Source organism: Cydia pomonella, chromosome 1 (assembly GCF_033807575.1).
Source record: "Cydia pomonella isolate Wapato2018A chromosome 1, ilCydPomo1, whole genome shotgun sequence".
Taxonomy (NCBI): Eukaryota; Metazoa; Arthropoda; class Insecta; order Lepidoptera; family Tortricidae; genus Cydia; species Cydia pomonella.
The window spans coordinates 15,377,592-15,391,243 of NC_084703.1; positions in this window are offsets into that span (position 1 = coordinate 15,377,592).

A 13,652-nucleotide genomic window follows, 5' to 3' on the forward strand; every position below is an offset into this window, starting at 1 on the left:
TTATAGGGGTCAAGGGTAGTGCAACTCGTGCGCAAGCGTGATAACGCGAAACCGCTCTCAAATCGGGAAAATGCCGATAATTTGAAAAATACTGGGCCGGTTTCCATGTTTTTTGTTTTTCATAAAGCTAAAACTTCAAGGAACATGATCACATAAAAATAATGTAGCGAAATTAACCGGTTTACAAATATATTTGGGTGCAGTTGAAAAAATGCAATGTGATGCAATACTTTTGCACGCGAGTGTATTAGTGAAAGAATAAAGATCAAAGTAAAATGGCGTTCTAAAAGTTTTAATCGTGTGTAGGAAGATGGCAGTAAATTTACTGTGGCCACAAAATTTTCTTTGACAATCCACTTCTATTTCAAATTCTCTTTGGTAAGAGCTCTTTCCCACTGACGCTGACGTCCAGTTTTTTGGGAGTAAGGTTTTCTGCAGGATCCCGTTTTAGGAGTACTAGTACGTATAGGTTCGAATTAATTATAGCAACGGTCACACGAGTATTCTCTTTGGGGGGTCTTGCAGGCATACTTAGAAAACTGGATCCTGTAGTGTGTATTATATGCCGTTGAATCTAAAGCTAAGTTATCAAACGTTATCATGCCAAAAACCGGCTTCTTAGTTTTATCAGAAGTGTTAAAAAATACCGTCACGTCACGTACGTACCCGCAGCGCTCCATCATCATTTTAAATCCTTGCATGAAAACAGCGGCATCCGCCCGACCCTTCGCTGCGGCTTAACTGCTTATGCCGATTGCCGAGCCGGTGATGAGACTCGCCATACGCGGTTCGTGTTGTAAATCAATAAAATCAAAAATAGCCGCCTATCTTAAAATGAATTAATATGCACGCGTTCAACGTACCCATGAGATTAAACCAGAGTTTTTCCGACATGATTTAAGAACATTCGCGGTTTAAAGGCGAAAATTGTTTAGAATTAGACCAAGCTAAGTTGGCAGCAATTTCGATAGCTCAGACTGTGCTTCTATGAAATTATAATGACGTTTAAATAACACTTTCACATTCTGATGGGGTATCAAAATCGCTGCCAACTTCATAAACAACGCAGCTTAGGTAATTGTGATTGGAGTTGTGGAGGAGTGGAGAAAAGTACAGTGAGCAATAAAAGCTTGTACCAAAAATGAAATTTTTGCCAAAAACTTATTACAAATATAGATCGTATTATTCACGATGACGCGTGCCTTGACTCGTATTGTCATATCATTAAAGGTTACATTTAGCAAATTTGACAAACTATATTAAACTACGCATAAGAAATTGGAAGACTAGGTGCACAAAACCATCATAAAGTCGACTAGAATGTTTTAACCCAATATAACTTGAAAAAGTTTCATAAAGCCACTAATTGTTATCAAGTAATAAATTGTATAAATATACCAATTATTTGATGCTAAAAAAGTAATATCGTACCATAAAAAAAATTCGGTGGTGCTATCTGCAGGCGTGCTGCAGATACTATCATGAGTGCCGAACATGTTCCTCATTAGGACGCCATGGTTGTCTCAATCCGTTTCGGACCCACGTTTCAATTGGCCCCAGTCTGCGCCTTAACTACCATCAAAATAAATCGTAATTTTTCTATATAGTCAGACCAAGATAAGTTGGCAGCAATTTTGACAGCTGAGACAGTGCGTTATTTTATACGTCATATATTCTATGAAATTATGACGTTTACTTAACACTTGCACAGGCTGGGTTATCAAAATCACTGCCAACTACCTTGGTCTGACTCTACCTAAATTATTTTGAATCGCTGCTCGACTGTTTCCTCCTCCAAAATTTAACCAAATGTAACGCAATTTTGAAATCTAAATTTTGCTTTTAAGGCTAATTGATGTCAGTTTTGAACACCATGCTTCTTTTTGCGGCCGAGTATCTAAGTTAGGCCGTTTTTGCGAATATTTCAAGTGCACTAGCGCCTTAAGAAACAAAAATGTCAAAAAAAGCAAAACAGTCCGACACAGATATTAATAACATTTATCTGTGTTGAAAAAATCATTGCCCTAGCTTCAAAAACCACGACGGAGGAAACAGTCGAGTACGTTTGTATGGAGAAATGACCACTCCTGTTGCCTCTTAACACGTTAACAGTACCAATATAAAATGTTTAAATTTCCTTGAAAGTCCAAGCAAATAACTTCAATCCCCCGACCATGTTCCACATATGGGTCACCAGGCTCTCGCCGAATTAGTACAATTATCTTAATGCTACTGTCTAACTATTCTATTTGAAGACTAGGATTCAAAAGAAAAACCGATTAAAAAAGCGGCCAAGTGCGAGTCGGACTCGCCCATGAAGGGTTCCGTACCATTTATGACGTATTAAAAAACTACTTACTAGATCTTGTTGAAACCAATTTTCGGTGGAAGTTTGCATGGTAATGTATATCATATATATTTTTTAGTTTTATCATTCTGTTATTTTTTGATTGTTGTTACAGGGGGGGGGACATACATTTTACCACTTTGGAAGTGTCTCTCGTGCAAACTATTCAGTTTATAAAAAAAATTAGAAACCTCAATTTCATTTTTGAAGACCTATCCATAGATACCCCACACGTATGGGTTTGATGAATTTATTGTTTTTTTTTTCTATTTTTGTGTGAAATTCTTAATGCGGTTCATAGAATACATCTACTTACCAAGTTTGAACAGTATAGTTCTTTTAGTTTCGAAAAAAAATGGATGTGACATAAACGGACAGACAGACGGACATGACGAATCCATAAGGGTTCCGTTTTTTGTCATTTGGCTACGGAACCCTAAAAATATGAAAAATATATCTTTATTAGTTTTGTTTAGGCGTGTTTAGTGACCCATATGTGGGGCTCTGGACTGTGAAGGTGTTAAATATCGGAGGCGATCTGATGCGATCGAACTGAAGTGTTCAATCGTCACCTCGTGTTTGAATACTGGTCCCGTGGCCAATCGACCAAATTCCGTTCCGGCCAGAGGCGTCCCCGGCCCTAACGCGTGACGGTTGTCGAGTCGCCACTCCTCGCTGGTGATCCTCATATTACAGGCTATAATTTGACTTAGGTACCTATTTACATTTCAACAGGTTTCATTGTAACTCGCAGACGTAGTTAGGATATTGTTTACTATTTAGAGCCGGACACAGTACCACCTACATCAATCAATGTAAGACCTTTACCAACATGAACGCAATTAAGTTATATATTCCATATAGTGCACTGATTTTAATAACGAAAGAAGTATATGGGTCAATACTACTACGATTATAGAGATAGAATAGAATAGAATCGTTTATTGCATATCACATTACAAGAATGGATGGAATGGAACATACCTATATGTATACATGTGACACCCTGTAAGGGCACAGCGATATAAGAGGGTTAAAAGTACGTGATTAAATTGTAATTATTTCGCACATTTCATTAAATTAATATTACACATACCGGCATGCGTATTTTTTTATCACAACCTGCGGGTCTTGGGCACCCAATCCAAGTTTTGAAAATAGTGTACCTAATGTAATTTACTTAAGTTCATTAACTATATTTTTGGCACTCTTGCTTAGCTATTTTTGTCTATTGAATTCTAAGAGCTGGCAGGCATGGGCCAGTCATAATATCATATCATATAATTTATTCAGTAATAATGATACGAGTACAGTCCTAATGCCTGCCGAGACCGGTTCATGGGTGTCTATTGTTGCGACGGTGAACGGGTTCCAGGCATCCAGCAGACGTTGAACATGACATTAAAGCTCTCTAAGGGGTCTCTACGTGTTGGATCGAAATATATCCCAACGCAAGCCTATCAAAAGACCGGGATTAGATATAGGCCCGTGAAATCCATGGAGATACACTGTCATTGGTCCAATTAGATATTTTGCTCCAAGTCTAAGATACCTACTCAGATATAACATAGAAAGTTAGTCTAATTGACGCTTTGCATTTGAATTCAAATTAATTAGACAAGAACTATAATTAGTAACTTCTATAAGTATACGTACCTACTTATTAGCATAGATAGGGTATCTAACTAGACGAGAGAGACAAACAATGCAGAGTCAATCTAATATAATTAGAGTTGCGTACTAGAGGTTCCCTAAGTTTTTTTTTCAGGATACCTATTCTTCAAATTGCCATCTTGCGTTATAGCTGCATCAACACCTGAGACAAGAGGGATTGCTAAATGTTGGCACTTTATGAGGGTCCCTAATTGGTATCCAACATACATTATAAAGATATAAATAGCCAACAGTGTTTTGTCTTTTAACCATGAGGTCCATGAGACACATCATTTAACGAAATATGTCAAGCGCAACAGTGTGTTAATATGTTGGGTTAAAAGTAATCACATCAGGAAGGACGTCACACTCACACCTGTTATGTTTTATGTTGAATCATGAGCAGGATATACGCATATTTGTATTAAAACGAATTAGGTAAAGGTAGATTTACAAGAACACTAAAAACCCTTCTAAGAGATACCTAAACCGAAGATGAAAGCTCGTTAACACGATTTTTTTGCATTTCCTTTTATGGTATAGTTATTAGGGTCCTAAATGAGTTTGGGACTAAGTACCGTTAGCGCCATTGAAGATATTAATGTTGCTTTTCGCCCCGAGCCCCCGACGTAATAAGAGGGGAGTAATATGTTTGATGCCAATGTCTGTCTGCCTGTGTTTCTGTCTGTAGCATAATGCCTCTCAAATGGATGGACCGATTTGGATACGTTTGTTTTACAGAAAGATTCCTTGCGGTAGATTTTAGCTAAGTATGTTTGATTAAAATTGATCCAGCAGATGTAAGGCTTTTTGGCATAGAATGGATCTTTTTGGCATATTTCGTATAGGGAGTTTTCTAAGTTTTTAATATGTAATTGAATAGTTATAGGTAAATTGTACTTAGGTACCTATAAGCTTATAACCAATAAATATTTGGCACAATGATCTGATGATCATTATAAAGTCGGTACATACTCATATGCTAAATCCCGTTACATGTAATACATATATATACCGATTAGAATTCCATAACTCAAGGGATACCATGTAGGTGTACCTAGTGAGGGGTACTCGGACCTCATATTTTACGAAACATTAGTCTTTTGTTTTGTCGTCATACTCAGTATGAAGATCCGGATCCGGAACCCGCCAAACTTGTTCAGATTATTTGGCACTTCATGTTAGTATTAAGTAACAACCTATTAGATTTTAGTTCTTGTAGGAATACATTTTAATAAGAACTGTGTGCTATACAGAAGCTAAACTAACGAAAAACAAAAGAATGCCATGGAAACCGATGTTTAAGAATCTTACATGACACAACTCTATTTGTAAATCCATTAGAGGGTATATCAGATATTTTTGGGCATATTGTGATATGTCGGATAATATTGCAGTTAACTGCACTATCCTTGCAATTATCTCCTGAAGAGGTTAAATCAAATAAGAGCCGCGTCTAATTAGCACATCGGTGTTTCGACGAATTAGATACTAGTAGGTAGGTGTAGAGTTGCAGCCATAAATATATTAGAAGACTGTTAGTGTTGGGTGCAACAGTAGAAAAGTGAAAAGACATGGTGCGAGTTGTTGAGTGGGAATTCAAATCAGTCAAACTGTACATTTTATAAACCTATAGTATCGTTTGAGCGTGTAAATCGTGACAAAGTCTCACCTATTCTATCCGTTGTCAACTTGTCAAGATAATAATAAATCATTAAATATAGAGACTGCCAAAGGTGGCCGTCAATAGTCAATAAAACACTCTTTGTGAATGAGTGGAGGAAAACAAATGCACTCTGATAAAGGTGCACAATGCCCAACAACCGCGTAACACCCCGGCCCAGTTCAATGACACGGTCTCGGTTATTCAACGCAACACCTAGCGCCATCTAGCTGCGCGCCAGCAAAATAATAATTAATATTGTCCACTACTCACGTGAAACTCAAAGATTACGTTACACCTCCTTATTATCCTTTTAGATTGCACATGCACCGGCGAATGAAAAGTTTTGTTGATAAACAGATGGTGAGCATGCAACAGCGCAGGCACGCGGACCTACGCAAGGGCCCGGGACCGACTGTCCGTTCCGTACAAGCGCGACGCTCCTGCGGTCCCTTTCGTGCTTAGGGCACACGCTCGCGCGCCGCCGACATTGGTTGCACTGCGGGCCAATAGCATCGCGAGCTGCGCCACTTCGCCACTGGCTGGCAATGTAGCGACGGAAAAAGCGGAGGGGAAAACTACGTATGAATTCGCCTGCGTTGGCCTTCGCTCTCCATCCTGCCATTCTATTCGTTTCAGCAGTAAATTGACGAGGAAGGCCACACCGCCCATGTCCAGGCACCAATGGGGGATGCTACAGCCACCTCCTGATGGTGAGATCGCGCTCGCTATAGCGGTCTCTGTTAATACTGACTCGAAAACAAAAAAAAAGAAAATATAGGTGTATTGTATTCCTTACATTGAAACATATAGATTTAGGTAATAGTCAATAGAATATAATTATTATAAGAGTACATTTAAGTAGAGTTGAAAAAGTACATTTGTGTGGGTAGCAAAATTATTTAACTACATAAGTAATAAGTATGCGTTTCCCATTTGTATGATATAATAATGAATCGCACATGCCAACATAATGAAAGTTCCTATAACAAGTTTGACATCATATCTGCGCCTTGTCTATGATAAGATTCATATACTAGCCGTGTCTTATCCAACTTCGACATTGGCAGAATCATCAACACCTTGATGGAGCCATAACACGAAAAAATGATTGATTGATTAAGAACTTAAAAAGTTTGGGCACCATCGTAAAATACTTACTTTAGTATAAGTAGTTTTCTTAGAACTATGGGCACGTCAATACACGTAGAATTTAGGATACCTTACCTACTTAGTGTTCTAAAGGTTAACCCATATAACATATTATTCTCCCAGTACGGGACAAATCCAGTTGGCGTTTTCAGCCAATTTGTCATTTTACTAAACCGATCCAGAGAATTGATCAAATCATTCGATTTTTCTAGGATAATGATGAAATGGAGTTTTAACTCAGTTTCCTTGTGGCAGATATCTGAAAATCTACGGGTTGTCAGTTAGGCCACTGAAGCCCTAATAAGAGCTCCGTTTGTCAGCCATTGTCTACGGGTACGGATCTCTAATAAAACGGGTCTAGCTGCCCAATAGGTATAAGCAGGTATCAAGTAGAAAGGATATAGACAGTTCATGACCACGCATCTATAACAGGAGCCCCGCGTCTCAAATAACGCGCTCGGTTCCCATGGTCCGCACTGCAGCTAATCGCCAAACCAAACGTCGGCGAGCCGAACGCGAGCCTCCGTTCGGTGCTGGAGATTCTTTGTTGAGAAACATAGGTCCAGAGGGCCTACCGCGAATCACGTTCGACCTGTTGCCTCCCTGTCATACTCACGTATGAATTTATAAGTGCAACAGAGAGGCAACACGTCGAACGTGATTCGCGGTAGGCCCTCAGCCTAAGTACAGTCAAGGAATTTAATTTCCAACTCATCTAAGGTTTAACATCGTACAGCAATCTGTCACCATAAGAGCTAGCTAGAGCACGACGTTGCTTTGACATGTCGCAATTTTCGACCTTCATGCATTGCGAATGTCTAACAACATTCAGAAAAATGGGTAGTGAATTAAATTCCTTGACTGTACTTACTCTCTCGGATTGATACTTGGTTCAGTTCTGGAGGTCACCTTACATTGGTAGGCCCTCGAACTCGCCCGCGCTTGCGCTATCAATGTTAATACCATTGTCCACACAGTTAGCTGTAAATTCGTACACCTTAATGCAAAGACGTAAGAAAGGACGTTCCGTTCCTGTTGGTAAGGTAGGGGAGGCCGGGGCTGGAAGTTCCCAAGTTGTTCCGACAGTTATAACTTTGTAAAGGAAATAAATAGCAATACACGTGAAGTGCGTCGTTTAAGCATCAAGTGACGCGCCGCGCTGGCGGCCATCTTAGTTGCTCCAACAGCGGCGGACGAGTGGCTGTGTGCACCGTGCTATAAGAACACCACGTGAGTACATTTTTTCGTACTTAATCGTTTTGGTCTATTTTTATTTATTATTGTCCAATTTATGTGTATCTTTCCTATATAAGAGTGGCACTAGTTAGGTATCTTATTGTTTGAATGTTTTTTCAATTAATTTCGTTAATTTGCTAGTATGACAGTTTTTTATACAAAAACTTAATTTGGGGCTACAAGTTCCCTCCTAAAGGGGTTGGTTGTTCCCCGGAACAACTTACCCCCTTCGAATTTATCATATTTTTTATGCATTAGCTGAAGAACAGGCAAAGAAGAACGAAGACATTACTAACAAGGGAAAAGAAAACAACAATAATAAAGGAAAAGGTAAAGGCAAAAGAAAAAGAAAGGAAAAAGTTCAAGAAAAGGCTAAGCGAAGAGTATTACAAGAAAGCGAGAGTGATAGTAACGAGGATCTGGAATGGTACTGCATAGTTTGTTGTGATTCTTATTCAAATTCTCTTCCAAGAGAACAGTGGATAGAATGTATAATGTGTAAAAATTGGGAACATGTTAAATGTATAAATGAAGCTGGTATTACTTATGTGTGTCCCAATTGTGAGTCAGAAGAAGAATTGAATGATGAATAAGAATAAAATTTGCCAAAGTTAATTAGGACTGCTTAAAACAAGACTGATGATTCCACTAAAAGAAAAATAATTTAATAACCTCAAGATATAAATGAAAAAAATATGGACGTTAGAAGTTTTGTTTTGTTATTTGATTAGAATTGAGGTTGTGATCTCACTTGTTATTACACGTATGAATGAAACGTTAGTCTGGAGGTTACCAGTTGTGTTATTTAGTTAAAATAAATGCAGTTATGTATTTGATAAGGTGTTTAACTTGATGACTCTCTATTATAGTATAAAAGAAACATTTATCTGAAAGTTACCAGTTATGTTTATGTTTTTTTTAAAGTTCTGTTATTGAAGTGCCAATTTGTTTTAGTTATAAAAAAGTGTTTATCTCGAGGATCTTTTCCAGTTATTTTTTTTGTATCCTAAAGTATTATTAAGCATGGAGGTAGTAAGGTTTATAAGCTATTAGATCTCAATTTTAGTGAACCAGTGCCAAATGTTTATCTAGATGTAACTAGTAATGTTTTTTTGCTGTTTTCTGCATAGTTTATAGCATTGCATTAACACACAGTAAAGATAACTTTAGAAATGACTGTTTTATTTGAAAAAAACCTAAATTATTCTCATATTATATTTCTATTATCCAAGCGGCACAATTTGCCCCACACATGGAACAACTCGCCCCAACGCGGGGTTAAATGTTCCCTTCCGAAATTTTGCAAAAATATGCCTGTAAAAAAAAAACTATTGAGATACTGGCAAAAATTAGTATATTATTACAGATATCGATTAAGATTCTTTAAAAGATTTAAATATCAAAAATAAAACTTATCATCTATATTATATAAAGCTGCAGCCCGAACGTGAATTGACGCGAATTGATCTCCCGGAAGGAGGCGCGGGGGGGATTCGAGTTTGGTACGGTCGTACAGAGGGCGGTCCGGTGACCTCCGGAAAAATCCGACATTCGGTCTACCGGATCGGGACAGAAAAATGTTTGACGGCCCGGCTAAACGGTGGGAGATAGTGGGGGGGTGCTCGACCAAATGTCACAGAGGACCCTGGGCGGTTTCGGAGGCCGCCATTTTTTTTTCAAAATGGCGGATTCAAAATGGCGGCCGATTTTCAAGTCGGTCCCGGCGCGCTCAAATTTCGGTCACGGAATCTCGGGGCCCTCTAGATCGGTATGGAAAAAAAAAATTTGGAAAAAATCCAAGATGGCGGACACCATGGCCACTTTTATTTTGTATGGCAACTTTTAAACGGTGACAGATAGGTGGGGGGTGCTCGACCAAATGTCATAGAGGGCCCCGAGACAAATGGAATGGCATTTAAAAAAATTCAAAATGGCCGACTCAAAATGGCGCCGAAATTTCAAAACGGTCCGAGAGCGCCGAGAACCGGTATGTGGGTACATATGGGCCCCCGCATTCGAAAAAAAATTTTTTTTTTTTTTTTAGCTCGAAAAAAATTTGTATGGGATTTTTTTTCGAATCCCCCACATGCTAAACGGTGAGAGATAGGTCGGGGGAGCTCGACCAAATGTCATAGAGGGCTTTGAGTAGAATCTGAATAAGAAAAAAAAAATTCAAAATGGCCGACTTTTTTTTTTTCTAAAACTTCAAAAAGGTCCGAGCGCTCTGAAATTTTGGTCGCGGTATCTCGGAGCCCCAATGACTCGTACGGAAAAAAAAATTTTTGGAAAAAATCCAAGATGGCGGAAAAATGGCCAGTTTACTTTTGTATGGCAACTCTCAAACGGTGCGTGATAGGTGGGTGGTGCTCGACCAAATGTCATAGAGGGCCCCGAGACAAATAAAACTGCATCAAAAAAAAATTCAAAATGGCCGACTTTTTTTTTTCTTTTTTTAATGTTGGTCCGAGCGCGCTGAGATTTTGCATGCGGCGAGCCTGGGGGGCCAAGATTACCATATGAAAAAAAGTTTTTTGGAAAAATCCAAAATGGCGGCGGACAGGGGCAAAGTCAAATTTTCAAGTAGGTTAAGCGAGCCCGAAGGGCGAGCTTCAGGCTGGGAGGCCGAAGGCCGACCCCGCGGAGGGCCGCCAGGCCCGGAGCTTCACCCGGAGTGGCTAAGCGTGTCCCACTCCCAGTAATTTTGGGCGAGGCCGAAGGCCGAGCTGCGGGCGTGAGGAACAAAGCGAAATCCTATATAAAAACTGTGTTAAGCGAGCCCGAAGGGCGAGCTTCAGGCCGGGAGGCCAAAGGCCGACCCCGGCGGAGGGCCGAAGGCCCGGAGCCTTCTCCCCGACCCCCAAGCGTGCAACTCCCAGTAATTTAAAGCGAGGCCGAAGGCCGAGCTGCGTGCACAAGGTGCTCCCAAGCGTTCTACCAAGTCAACTGTCTTGATAAGCGGAGCCGGCGGGCCGAAGGCCCGACGGCGACGCGTCGAGGCTAGCGAAGGCCGAAGGCCGAGCTCCGCGTAGGGCCGAAGGCCCGAAGCGTCACCTGAGAGGGGGAAGTTGGAGCTTAAACACGACCCAATAGGAAAAGTGTCTTAGACAAGCGAAACGGCGGGCCGAAGGCCCGACGTGAGCTTGTCAAGACACTTTTACTATTGGGTCGTGTTTAAGCTCCAACTTCCCGCACTACTCCCGAAGCGAAACCAACCCTCCCCGAGTATCTCAATAAGCGAAGCGGCGGGCCGAAGGCCCGACGCTGAGCTTCGAAACCCAGCGAAGGCCGAAGGCCGAGCTCCGCGTAGGGCCGAAGGCCCGGAGCGTCCCATTAGATCGCCCAAGCACGCGAGGCCGAAGGCCGAGCTGCGAGAGTGCGGCCCAAATCGGACGTACAAACCGCATTACTTTTCCCCTTTGTAAAAAAAATATTCTTTATACTAAAAATAACGGGATAAGTGCATTTATAGAGCGAACCGGTTACAAGTTAACTGTCTTAATAAGCGAAGCGGCGGGCCGAAGGCCCGACGCTGAGCTTCGAAACCCAGCGAAGGCCGAAGGCCGAGCTCCGCGTAGGGCCGAAGGCCCGGAGCGTCCCATTGGATCGCCCAAGCACGCGAGGCCGAAGGCCGAGCTGCGGGAGTGCGTGCTCGCACGCGGACCATTCCTTGCAAGCAAAAGTACAACTGCTTTACCTTTTCCCTTTGGAAAACACAAACTTTTACACCTAAACAACAGCAACAACAACAAACACTACAACAACATTAATAACAACATACGCGAGGCCGAGTGCATGCTCGCACGCGCAGCTGAAGTACAACTGCACCACTTCTTCCCTTTGGAAAACAAACTTTTTCACTCAAACAACGACACCTACAACAACAACTCATCAACAACAACATTAACAACAGCACCAACTACAAAAACAACAATACCAACTACAGCACCATGCACACCGCGGGGCCCACGGGCCCCGCGCACCAAGCAAAATCTAGTCTATATTATATAAAGCTGCAGCCCGAACATGAATTGACACGAATTGTTCTCCCGGAAGGAGGCGCGGGGGGGATTCGAGTTTGGTACGGCCGTACAGAGGGCGGTGCGGTGACCTCCGGAAAAATCCGACATTCGGTCTACCGGATCGGGACAGAAAAATGTTTGACGGCCCGGCTAAACGGTGGGAGATAGTGGGGGGGTGCTCGACCGAATGTCACAGAGGACCCTGGGCAGTTTCGGAGGCCGCCATTTTTTTTTCAAAATGGCGGATTCAAAATGGCGGCCGATTTTCAAGTCGGTCCCGGCGCGCTCAAATTTCGGTCACGGAATTTCGGGGCCCTCTAGATCGGTATGGAAAAAAAAAATTTGGAAAAAATCCAAGATGGCGGACACCATGGCCACTTTTATTTTGTATGGCAACTTTTAAACGGTGACAGATAGGTGGGGGGTGCTCGACCAAATGTCATAGAGGGCCCCGAGACAAATGGAATGGCATTTAAAAAAATTCAAAATGGCCGACTCAAAATGGCGCCGAAATTTCAAAACGGTCCGAGAGCGCCGAGAACCGGTATGTGGGCACATATGGGCCCCCGCTTTCGAAAAAAAATTTTTTTTTTTTTTTAGCTCGAAAAAAAATTTGTATGGGATTTTTTTTCGAATCGCCCACATGCTAAACGGTAAGAGATAGGTCGGGGGAGCTCGACCAAATGTCATAGAGGGCTCCGAGTGGAATCTGAATAAGAAAAAAAAAATTCAAAATGGCCGACTTTTTTTTTTCTAAAACTTCAAAAAGGTCCGAGCGCTCTGAAATTTTGGTCGCGGTATCTCGGAGCCCCAACGACTCCTATGGGAAAAAAAAATTTGGAAAAAATCCAAGATGGCGGAAAAATGGCCAGTTTACTTTTGTATGGCAACTCTCAAACGGTGCGTGATAGGTGGGGGGTGCTCGACCAAATGTCATAGAGGGCCCCGAGACAAATAAAACTGCATCAAAAAAAAATTCAAAATGGCCGACTTTTTTTTTTTCTTTTTTTAATGTTGGTCCGAGCGCGCTGAGATTTTGCATGCGGCTGAGTCTGGGGGCCACGATTACCATATGAAAAAAAGTTTTTTGGAAAAATCCAAAATGGCGGCGGACAGGGGCAAAGTCAAATTTCCAAGTAGGTTAAGCGAGCCCGAAGGGCGAGCTTCAGGCTGGGAGGCCGAAGGCCGACCCCGGCGGAGGGTCGAAGGCCCGGAGCCTTCTCCCCGACCCCCAAGCGTGCAACTCCCAGTAATTTAAAGCGAGGCCGAAGGCCGAGCTGCGTGCACAAGGTGCTCCCAAGCGTTCTACCAAGTCAACTGTCTTGATAAGCGGAGCCGGCGGGCCGACGGCCCGACGGCGACGCGTCGAGGCTAGCGAAGGCCGAAGGCCGAGCTCCGCGTAGGGCCGAAGGCCCGAAGCGTTACCTGAGAGGGGGAAGTTGGAGCTTAAACACGACCCAATAGGAAAAGTGTCTTAGACAAGCGAAACGGCGGGCCAAAGGCCCGACGTGAGCTTGTCAAGACACTTTTACTATTGGGCCGTGTTTAAGCTCCAACTTCCCGCACTACTCCCGAAGCGAAA